Source organism: Microcebus murinus, chromosome 13 (assembly GCF_040939455.1).
Source record: "Microcebus murinus isolate Inina chromosome 13, M.murinus_Inina_mat1.0, whole genome shotgun sequence".
In the NCBI taxonomy this organism is placed as follows: domain Eukaryota; kingdom Metazoa; phylum Chordata; class Mammalia; order Primates; family Cheirogaleidae; genus Microcebus; species Microcebus murinus.
Window position 1 is genome coordinate 59,232,345 of NC_134116.1, and position 12,273 is coordinate 59,244,617.

The window sequence follows — 12,273 nt, forward strand, 5'->3', positions numbered from 1 at the left end:
ATTATGCCCTTTCAGGGAAACACAGTCTTTTCCAAGTACTTATCATGAGTTCCAGTTACATAATTACTTTCATGTTTATTTGTTTGATGTCCTTTCCAGTAAACTGTAGACTCCCAGGAGGACGAGAATAGTGATTATTTTGTTCACCACTGAATTCCCAGCACCTGTTGTGAACTTAGCACAGTAAATATCTATTAATTTGGCACAAGGAATATCTAGCATGCTTTTCTCCAAACACATTAAATCTCTACTACAAAATGATTATAGGGTTAGGTCACAATATTATATGAGACTTAAATATGCATATCAAAATTATCCCTTTAATAACTAGATGAGAAAAATCAGACACTACTTATGGTCAACTCAATACCATATAGAATGCATCAACCAATGTACAGAAAACAGCTTCTCCAACTCATATAGCACCTGCTTTGTGTTAATTGACAGAATCAAGACCCTAATGCAAGAAAATTCCACTTAAAAACTCTCTCCTCATGCCGCAGCACATTACTGAGTAATAAGGAAGGAAACATAATGTACATTTCTGAAGACACAATTGAAGTGGGTAAAAGACTGGAACTGGGAAGGATGTCATAGAAACTGCTTACTACTCTCACAGGCATGACTTTCTTGAAGAAAAGCATATACAGTACTACCAGAAAATAAGAGCCCTGAACTCAGTCAGTTCTGAGAGATATAAAGAAAGAGGAAAATAGAGGAGAAACTCACATAAGAGCAGGCATAATTGGTGTTTTGTTACTAAGCAAACTGTTCAGTGGTTATAGGTGTGCAAGTGATTTATTTTTTCCTATCTTGCACTTGTATTAACTAGAACACTAATTTGTTCATGAGGCTGAAGTGTGTCTTAATTACTTGCCTTCAAAGCTTATGTCCATTTAAAATAAGCTTATTTCTTTTCCATTGTCAGCTCACTCAGAGCCGCCTAATCCACAATTCTCTGCCCCAGCACTCACCACTTCTGATCATTATGGAGAGCAGAGGCAAGCAACGGCCTTACAGGCAGGTTGCAGAAAAGATCCATCTGTTCACAACTGTGTGCACCAGCCCTCAAAGCATTCCACAGCCCTACTGCCACCACAAGGGCAGAAGAACATCAGGACCTGAACACATTTACAACCCATGCCATAGGCTATTTTTCAATAGTTAAATTCTTCTTTTGCCAGGGCTTTGGATTTTCCCAGGCCCCAGGTCTTAGACCTGGTGGTGATTTGCACAGCTGTTAATTTTAAGAGTATCCTCATGTGTGCTACAATGCCTAAAGGCACTTGCTGCTCCTAGCAGCTGAGGATGGAGCACCGACAACTGGGGGTGGGGGTGGGGGCGGAGTAGCTGTGCCCTTTTGAACATTAAGTTGGAGATGGCTCTAAAGCTTTTTCTTAATACAGGCTCCAGCACCCAGCTCTCTGTGCTTGGCTGGGAATCCCTGGAGAAAGGATGAAGCAGCTATGGGGCCAACATGCTGGCAACCAACAAGACCGCTATCCAACAAGGGGAGGGGCCTGAGCAATCACTACGTTGCCCCATCATCATCCCTAAGGATTCCAAGCTGCCCTTTTGTGCCCCTTTCCTTAAGGCAGTGTGTGTGTGTGACTGCCACAGGGGCCCCCAGCTTTGTTTCCTTGACACATCTTCATAATTTGCTCTATATTTGAAGATGCTACTTGACTCCATTCTCCTCTTCCCAATGCATTCTTATTAACATTCTTACCATTGTTTTCGTTGTAGAATCACATAAACTTCCACAGAAGATAAGGTAAAGGAGACTGATAATATTATAAAAAGCATCCTCATGCAGGAAAGTAAAGTGCCAGCAAAACCAAACCCTTATAGAGCAGAGGCATGACCTGTAAGCCAAAACACATTCAGGAGCAGGTCATGAGACCAGTATGTTAATATGTTAAGGATATTACACATAGAGATGAGGTCAGTAAGAACTGCTGCCAGAAATAAGATAGGGATGGTGAGCAAATGAGGGGCTGAAGGACCCAACAACAGGGACATTGGAGGGATTGCCAAATTGCCAAAAATATTTGACAATGAGCAAAAATGGGTCCTATACAAAAGGAAAGGATGGAAATGCTGGTGAAAAGAGGAGTTACAGTGAACTTTTGCAATAGACATACTTTTAAAAGGTATGCTTATTGCCATTCAGTGGTCACAAAGGAATAAATAGAGTAGAAGCTCTACCTTGTGGAATAGCTTACTGACCTTCCTGCCATATTCAAGTGGCCCTGATGCTGCTGTGCTGAATCCAAGTTGAAAAAGGGGCCCAGGAATTTATTCTGTATTACCCCTTCTTCAGTTACAATTAAGTCAGGACTAGTCCAAATAGGTGAAAATTTTTTTTAAAAATCTAGAATAAAAAAGACCCTAACTTTCAAAAAGAAAAGATATCATACATATTTCAAAAGTAAATACACACATAGTACAAGTAAAACTCAGGAAATATGAATGGGGTTAGTGCATTGTATCAATGTATTGACAATATCCTGGTTATAAAACTGTACGTTACAGTTTTGTAAAATGTTGATTCTGTGGGAACTGGGTAAAAAGGTATACAGGACCTCTCTGTATTATTTCTGATATCTGCATGTGACTCTATAATTATCTCAAAATAAAAACTTTAATTAAAAACACAGTAAATACATGCATAACATCCTAAATTACCAAGACCTCTTCCTTTGAATTGTTTCACCACTAGTGTCCCAGGCCTCTCTTACACTCATGTGCTATTTCTACTGTCATGACTTTGTTCTCCCTGTTAAGCAAAGCCCAGTAAGCTCTTTGCTGACCCATCCCACAACTTTTCATAATTTGGTCTTCTCTTCATCATTGACTCAATGCTACTTTTATAAAAAGATGACAGTGTCAGGATGCTCTTGTTGGATTATTCAGCCTTCACATTTCCAACTACAGAGAGAATAAGAATATTAGCATTCATACATGGGACAATTAGAAGCCTGCCTTATCTCATACCACCTAACAAGCTTTTACCTGCTCATTTCATAACTAAGCATTTACTTCAAAACAGCTCTCTTTAAATATTTATGCCTTCTTTCTCTCACTCTCTACACCCCTTGATCTCCTTTGGGAGTTGGTGGCCTAAGAACTGGTGGGAAAAATTGCAGACAAAAGCCTGGCATCATGACAGAACAAGAGAAAAAAAAAAAAAAGAAACAGCCCCATCCCCACCTACCACTCATTCACTTCGCTAAAATATAGGCTATCAGAGCAACAGGGAAAACAATAGATATAAGTGTATAAAGAGTACATGCTAGGTCTTCCAGAAACTGATGGTAGATGAAAATCACCTCTTGCTCAAGAGCAAGGGGGGGAAAATCACTATTCATCAAAAAAATGGACATTCGCCACAGATCTCTCTCCCACTCCCCTTCTCTACAACTCCACAAATCCCTCCTGTAAAATGCAACTGTCTTCCTTTAATGATCTGATAGTGAATTATTCATATTTTTCAATTTATCTTTCCTTCTTCTTTTATTTATATCCAGAATTGTGCTACTTAGTGCTAGAAAGCCTGACCAAGATTACAGGCCAGACAGAGGACTCCCAACACTTCCAGGGGTGCCTTGTCTAACTGTCAGGACAGGGCAACTAGCAGGGTGGAGGACTGAAAGCTCATCTGAGGAATGGCAGTGAGCTAAATGACCAAATAGTGCAGGCCTCCATGTCGTGCTGACTGTTCTAGGCAGCAATCCATCTCAAATCCTTTCCTGCCTCTCTTTCCCCACTACTTTAGCTTAGGTACTCATGATTGCTTGCCTGGGCAGTGCCACTTCCTAGCTGGTCTCCTAGCTAACTCACCCTCTATCAATCCATTTCCCAGACATCTGGCAGAGTAACCTTTATCAACTGCAAATCTAAAGTAGCACTGCCCTCATCTTATAATCCTTCAGTAGCTCTTTATCACCTGAGGCTGGGTCTCCCAAATTTACCTCATTACAATTTTTAAAACGGCAGAATCTTCCATATCTTATGTTGAATTTCCCCAGAAGCAGACCTTGAGACTGAATTTAAGCATAAGTTATTTATTTGGGAGGGGATCCTAGGAAGTTCGGGTAGAGAAATGGAAAAGGGGGACAGCCATTTTTAACATACAGGTTGTCTAGTGCTATGGTCCTCAACCCCCAGGCCACAGACTGGTACTGGTCCGTGGTGATTAGGAACGGGGCACACAGCAGGAGGTGAGTTACCAGAGAAGGAGGGAAGCTTCATCTGCATTTATAGATGCTTTCCATTGCTGGCCTCACCGCACAAGCTCCACCTCCTGTCAGATCAGCAGCAACATTAGATTCTCATAGGAGCCTGAACCCTACTGTAAACTACCTGTGCAAGAGATCTAGGTTGTGTACTCCTTATGAGAATCTAATGCCTGATGATCTGAGGTGGAGCTGAGGCGGTGATGCTAGTGCTAGGGGGCAACTGCAAATACAGAGTATCATTAGCAGAGAGGTTTGACTGCAAGATAAATGTAATGCACTTGAGTCATCCTGAAACCATCCCCTAACCCCAGTCTGTAGAAAAACTGTCTTACATGAAACCGGTCCCTGGTGCCAAAAAGGTTGGGGACCGCTGGCCTAGCAGACTGCTACTGTGAGTAACCAAGGCTCATTTCCACAGGGGAGCTCTGGGATACAGTGTAGAATATGTATCAGAGTTATCTCACCCAAGGGTAGAGGATGCTAGGGTATTACCTCATTCTCTTCTGTCACTGGCTGAAGTCTATTCCTGAGGCATTAACTGTGGTATACCACTAATTTACCCCACATGCAGGAGAGAAAGCCCTCAGGTGGAGAATAGAAGGTCCTTACAGAATTGTGTCCTGGAACAGGAAGTGTCAAGGCATAGGAATATGACACTGACCATGTCTGTTCCACCTTGCCGTGTCCCTGAAGATTACCATTCAGTGGATCTTGGGTGAGATCTGGAAATCAGTATTGTGATAAACACCTCATAGGATTCCTGTGCACAAGCAGATGTGAAAAAAAGCTGACCAATATTATGATGTCCAAAATATTTGCTGGACTCTACAGGTCTTCCATGGTCTATCTCCTGCCCTGCTCTTCAGACCAAGCAACCCCCATGCACAGTCACTTGTCAACTCACACTGAAATTGTGCACGTCCCTGCAAACAGCATGTTCTCTTTCATATGCAGGAACTGTGCCTTAAGAATCTTTATGATCCCCAGAGCCAAATACAGCACCATTCATATAGTCAATGCTCAAAAAATGTTTGTTAAATAATCCCAAAAGAAAATATATAGTATAGGATTGTTTAAGTAGTATTGGAAGGTTCTCTGGGCAAAACCACCTTCTTCATATATGAAAATAGTATTAATAGACACCATTCTACTATTAGAATTAAACATATATATTATGTTTAATTAAAATATATATTATATATAATATATATAATTACATATATAATATATAATTATATATATAATATATAATTAAAATATATATATTGAGCACCTAATATATGCAAGACACTCAGAAATCCCTACAGAAAAGGACTTTAACCTTTTTATCAGCTTACAACTTAACAAATATTTGCTGACACACAACTGTGACTAAAACCCTTCAAAGGAGATAAACACACAGGCAGTGGTAGAAAGGTAAAGGGCGCTGTAAGAGGAACTGGAAGTACCTCAGACTGTACCTATCTTGTGATTCTGCCAATCTTGTCTACAGAGACGCTACCACTCTCCACAAAGATTCAACAGGATAAAGAAGAAAGCCTTATTTCAATGGCATGGAACAACTGAGATTATGACTTCTTCCAAAAGACTAGGAATTTTGCACTTGGGATCTAGTTGGTGACTTTGGGCTCTAACCCTTAGGTGCACAATGGTTTTGGAGACTTTCTAGATGCTCAAGGTGCTCTCTCGCAAAGGAGACCAAAGCAGCAGCTCTGTCCACTTATAGTCATTAAAGACCTCATGCGTGGCTTTTCTCCACTGTCTGGGATATTAACCACAGCACCTTGGCTATGTTCCAGTCTGGATAATTATATTGGGGCTAGAAAACTTCACCCTCCAGGGCCCACTAAATAAAGTATTCCTTTGGACTTGCTGCTATAACCTTTGTTATGCTGCTGTGGGTTATTAAAGAGCTATTCTATACTTAGGATGGCTGTATTTGTGAAAAATCAATAGCCCTGGTATAACTTTCTACACTGACAAGAAGTATATTCCAAAATATCACTGGCTAAGTTAGCTACTTTGGCTTTTTAAAAAATACAGTGCCAGAAACAATTAGAGAACTACAGTAATTTCTTCTCCATTCTCTAAACATCTTACTATTCACAGATAAAGACTGAAATATTGGCAACGTTACACCAAAAAAAAAGGAAGGTACATTAATTCCACAAAATACATACTTAGTATATAGTATATGCCAGGCTCTATTGTAGGTACTGGGCACTGTTCTCAGTGCCATGGGGCGTATTTTCAGCATAAATGTGAAATTTTTCCAAAAGGAATAATTCAACTTCATTCTCCTATGCTAATGTATTTCTAAAAATCTGAATATATCATTTTTACTTTAAAAACTATCAAACACAAGTCTCCCAATCAAATACTATTTTTGTACCCCCTCAAAATAAGAGTCTACAGGACCTTAAACTCTACCTGTATGTAGAAGTAAATGTGTGTCTAAGAATAAGAAAATATGCTTTCTTGGCTAGCCTGGAAGGTAGCAAATGGGAGGCTGCTTATATATTTATTTGTTTGTCTGCTTTTAGCAATCATCTTTGGGTAGGTAAGAGTTTACAGATTATAATAGCAGAAGCTGACATAAGGAAATAGAAACATAAATATTTCTTGTTTAAAGCTTCTCTTTACTGTATGAAAAAAACACAAATCAGGTCCTTTAGCATTCTATCATAAGAATGAAAAATGACAAAAAGGAAAAAATGCAAGTACTGTGTATGTATTTATACATACCCATACAAATTATCTTGTACATGAAAATAGGAGAAGGATGTTAATTAAATCTTAAGATTCCAGTGGATTAAATTAAATGTATGAACTACAGAATATTTAACATCACACTGTACAGATACAGAAATGATTCAAAAAATTAAAATTAAAAATAACCTTGAAATTCAGATTAATCCTAGAGTATCTAAAACAAGTACTTCTTCTGGACAAACTATATCCACATAGTGGGAAATAGTTTTGTTTTTTTTTTAAAAAATATCAGTGATGTTCACTTGAAATCTGCCAAATTATTATTCTGTTTGAAAATCCTTCTAGCTAGAACAAGTTAATAGCAGGCCTCTAAAACTAGGTTAAACATGCTGTAAATCAATTTATTCCCCCCTACAAATCTGCTAAAGTACATCTTTTCTGGTAAAAATGGCTCTTCAATGGTACTTAATACTGTCACTACATTGTTTTGCCAATCAGCTCACTTCAGGTTTTTCTACTTAAGTATGTATTAAAATTAAATGCTTAATTTTGTCATAAATAATAAACAATGCAATGCAGATTCTTTAAAATACCATAAGGAACCTCAAAATGTATTACACATACATTTCCTAAGTTTAGAAGAAATGCTTAATAATGCATATATGATCCCAGTTTGCCATCCAATAATCCATTTGTTATCATTTTAGAGTTAAGAAACAATCTGCACTATCATCTCTCTCAGAGATAGATGACTCATCCTCCACTAAAGGGCATCAGGTAACACCTTTGGCAACATGGTTTTGATAAAAGACTTAAACGAATATTATTCAGGAACACAGCCTATCCCAGGAAATTTAAAGAGCCTGGATCACTACACCAACACTATGTCTCCTGCATTGCAGGACAGGAAACTGTAATGAGTGATTAATCAGCTATAATGTTTACACTCTTACAGGTATATAAACTGATGCACATAATCTTTAATCTCTCCCCTGTTAAAAATTCACACATAAAATAAGAGATGAGTAAACAACTACCAAAGCAAGGGACTCGGCTTTCCAGTTTGAGGAAAGAGATGGGAGCATAGGAATTTCAGAGACTGAAGGCAGAATATATCATATACGATGCATTTAAGACCACGATGTAACCTAGTGTGACAATGCTGAATTTTTACTATCAAATATGACTGTATTTTCTAAGTACGCTTACTAGGATAAAAATCTTGGTTATAAATTTTATGTAAATAAAGAACAAAGAAAGAAAAATGCAAGTGGGGATGTTCAAGTGTGACCCAAGGGAAGAAATCCTGAGACTGGCTCTATCACCAGTGTCTAGTCACATTATCTCACTCCACATCAGTGTCCCTTAAAGTTAAAGGGTTAGGCCAGAACATCAATCTCTGCTTCCCTCCTAGCAGTTGAAATTTTGCCATCTATTTAGATATCATAGAGACCTCTAGATTTTGTAATATCTTAAGAGCACCTGATAGCAACAGAAACTGTGCTTACAATGTGTAATGACTATAAAGGGAAGAATGTGAACAAGCCTCCCAATCTCACATTTTTCAGTTTCTACTAGCCTTAAGAGGGCAATTAAAGTTAGATGCTTCATTTCATCTCACAATAACAACATAATTCTTATTATAATAAAAAATTTTAATATTCTTCTTAAAACATTCAAAGAGAAACAGCTTCACCTGACTCAAATAAAACTTAGTGGCTCTATCTCATTTGGAGGGTTGCAATGCCTGAGCTACAGTGTGAGTATCAGGATGTGGAAGCAGCTGTCACTGCTTTGTTTTTCATTCACAGTAGGTGGTTGCCAGGCAACAAAATACTATTGTCTGTTTCCATGATCTATTGGCCAATTCTACTGGTGATAATGCTTTCTACAGTTTAAAAGAGGGCCACCTTTTGGACAAAAAGAAATGAGAAAAAATTCTAAGGATGACAATAACATATATATGAATAAATATACTGAATGTACCATAAAATTATGTGTAGAAATATATAGAATACATATAAAAATATAACTGTGTGCTGATATACATATGTATATTTTGCATATATGCATATGGTACCTAAAAACCCAACTAAATTTGATAGCTCCCAGCTGAAATCTAAATCCCTAAGGGAAAAATCTAGGCATGAACTAGAGAAATGAAAACATAGCAAAAATTTTTTTCTTAATAGCAATAATTTCCAATCTGTCAGATGTATCAAATTCTGTTCCTTTGAATATGAAGTCGTCCAGTCAGAAAAGCAATTCTGTCTACTTATATAAAAATAATAAATGAAAAGCCTTTACCACCTACTTTGGAATCATCCAACATATTTAACATGTTGTTTCACTTAATATCATATGCTACCAATGTGTACAAAGATAATTCAAATAATGTTGCTCTTTACAACCAAGAATCTTAAAACATATTCATCTTAAAAATAATTGAATTGTTCTCCCTGGAATAGCCTCATGTGATTCTCCACTTTGTTTTGATATGAGTCCCTGGGGGATAACAGTCAAGCTATGTTACTCTTGCATATTTCACTAGCTTACAAATAAAATAACACTCACCGTACTCAATATAAAGTTGTCAACATTAACTTGCATCAGTTGCTCTTTGTTTTGCATTGACAAAGCTTCTAAAGTTAAGAATTATAATATTCTTAGATATATAGGCACAACATCAAAACAGCCAGGAAGAATTAAAGCTTGAAAATGCTAGAGGCAATCACGTTTTGAAATGAAGAAAAATCAGTATCATTTACAGGTACATATATATTTCTGCAAAGGCCCTAAATAATGCCAGAACAATCTTTGCATTTTATGCAATGCTCATCCGTCTTCCTTCACAATTATTTCAAAAGCTATTAAATTAACTATTTAATGCATTTCTCTCAAGGGGCCTTTCACTTTTTGAAATTCATTACCACTTGCAAATCTGTACATTACAAGAAAATGGGATAAGAAATATCCATTACATTGATATACATTATTAATATATAGTCTCTATCAAAGGGGCAACTCTGGCAAAACGAAAGCAAAGTGTGTTAATAATGAACTAAGTACCAGTCAAAATTATCACTTTCCCAGAGAAATTCACCCACCTCACAAGAGCGTCCATCTGGCTTTCTCTTTCACATCTCACCCCACAAATGACCCACTTCCTTCTCCCTCTCCTTCTCAAGCTCGCTCACCTGTGTCTCTCCTTCTCCAAGAATCAATTTCCTTCCCACTTTCTCCATCCTCTCCAGATCCCTTAAGCACCCTTCATTACTTTCTCCAAACCACCAGACTCAAATCTGCAGCCCAGTTTGCCAGGAACCTCTCCATAAACACTTATTTCCCTCATTCTCCCAAATCCGCTTTTAAAAATCGCTGCCACCGAACAAATACAATCTTAATAAAATTAGGGTTACTGGCCAGTTGTTTTTTGTTTTTGTTTTTTTTTTTAATGTTACAGCAGTGAAAGATTGAGCGAGAGAAAAGGAGAAAAGCAGGAGAGTATTTTGTGGGAAGGAGGGTGGCTAAGCGGGTATACACAGTGGGACGCGGGGATCCTACGGAGCTGGGCTTCCCCACCTGTGGACCCCACTTCCCCCATGTGCTCGCCGCGGGATGACAACCACAACACTCCAGAACCACCCCCCTCCCAAAAGGGGGCGTGGTTGCGCCTTCAGCCAATCAGGACCCGCGAGCCCCGGGTGTCCAACCTATGGGGTGGCCGTGGCCGTGCAGGGGGAGGACGTGGGGTGGTCCGGGAGGTGCCGCGTCCGTGGGAGGCGCGCACGTGTCGAGTCCGGAGAGGCCGGGAGGCGGCGGATGTCCAGCTGCGGAGGCGCGGGCTCTGCACCCTGGCAGCCGCAGAGTCCAGCTACCCACTGCCCCCTTTGCCTCAGGCTGGGCCGGGCAGGGAGCGCTCCCGCCGAGGAAGACCTGTCCAAGGTGTCCGAGTTCCCCGTGAGAGGGGACACTCACAAATAACAACAATAGTACCCAGCGCAGACAAGGCAGACAGGAAAGTTTCCGGCCCGCACCAGAGCGGAGTCCGCCTAGACAGGGAGGAGAAGGGATGCAGGGCGGGAGGGTGACAACCTGGAAAGAGGAGGGCAGGGGGAGGACGGGCCGGACGGGATCCTGGGCGAGATTGGGGGCGACGGGCGGCGGGGTGCGCTGTCCAAGGTGCGGGGAAGGTGGCTGGCGCGCGGCAGGCGCGAAGCCCGGAGCCTACACAGGCTGGCGGCGGGCGGCGGGGAGAGCGGGGAACAGCTGTCTGGGGCACCGGGCACCCCCGGGCTCCTAAAAGTGACCGGGCGTGAGCTGGGGTGCGGCGGGGAAGGGCGTGGGGTCTGCACCGACGCCCCCACGCCTCCACGTACCTCTCCCTACCAGCCTCACCTCCAGCTCCACTCCCCTCCCCCCTCGCCCACTCCCCTCCAAGCCGAGGTCCCGGTGCCGCGGCGGGGGCGGGACCTGAGGACCCGGGCCCGGAGCCTGGACGCCCCAGGGATGCTGCGGGCTCCGGGGCTGCTTACCTGGGGCCGCGGTATGAGGAACGGAGACAGCCGGCCGCGCGGAGCCGGGCGCCGGGCGCGGCGCGGCTCCTCTCAGCCTCGGCGTCCTCCCCCTTCTCGGCTTCTCCCGGACTCTGTCCCGGGCAGGGAGCTGAGAGACGGGGCCGGGCTGCAGCCGCCGTTCCCTCCGCCGCCGCCGTCGCCGCCGCTGCAGACAGAGGACGCCCCGTGGCGGCTGGAAGCCTGTGTGAGTAGCGGCGCCCGAGAGAGCAGGGATCTGCTGAGGGGCGCTGGAGACTCCGCGGCTCGGGGCGCGCGGGCGTGCGCACGCGCGCCTGCGAGTGTGAGTGCGTGTGCGCGCGCGCGCCCACGGGGTGGGGGAGTCGCGAGGGGAGGGGGAGAAAGGCTGAGAGATGTTCGTAGGGACCGAGGCAAAATTCTTCGCCCCCGGAAATCCGTAAATCGGGAGAAGAAGGATCGAACGCGTCTCGCCTGGAGGAACTGCCAGCGCGAGGCCGCCGCAGAGGAGGAGGGGAAGGCGGCGAGGCGCGCTGGGGCTCCGGATCCGAGCCCGGCTGAGCTGAGCGGAAAGCGCAGCCACCGTTGCAGCAGAGGCGGCGCCCGCAGCCGATGGTCGCGCTGCCCCCTCTTGGGAGGGGCCGAGGCCGCTCGCTCCCGCCACCGCCGCGGCTGTCCAGGCTTCTAGGCTGGGCGCGGGGAGACAGAGATAGGGACCCCACGGTTGCCACGGCGACCTTGGAGGCGCAAGGCCCGCCGAGGGGCCACGCGGAGAAGCCGGCGCACGT

General features: G+C 42.8%; 1 protein-coding gene across 5 annotated transcripts in view; it reads right to left on the reverse strand.

The window, feature by feature from the left end:
- ENOX1 (ecto-NOX disulfide-thiol exchanger 1) overlaps window positions 1-12,016 on the reverse strand; it is a 511,925-nt gene extending 499,909 nt beyond the window's left edge. For 4 of the 5 annotated variants that reach the window (XM_076009424.1, XM_076009420.1, XM_076009423.1 and 1 more), the window contains exon 1: window positions 11,489-12,016. The gene's annotated coding sequence lies outside the window, so the exon portion shown is untranslated. The remainder of the gene's footprint in view (window positions 1-11,488) is intronic. The other variant, XM_076009425.1, reaches the window with a different exon arrangement.
- Between the last annotated feature and the right edge of the window lie 257 nt (window positions 12,017-12,273).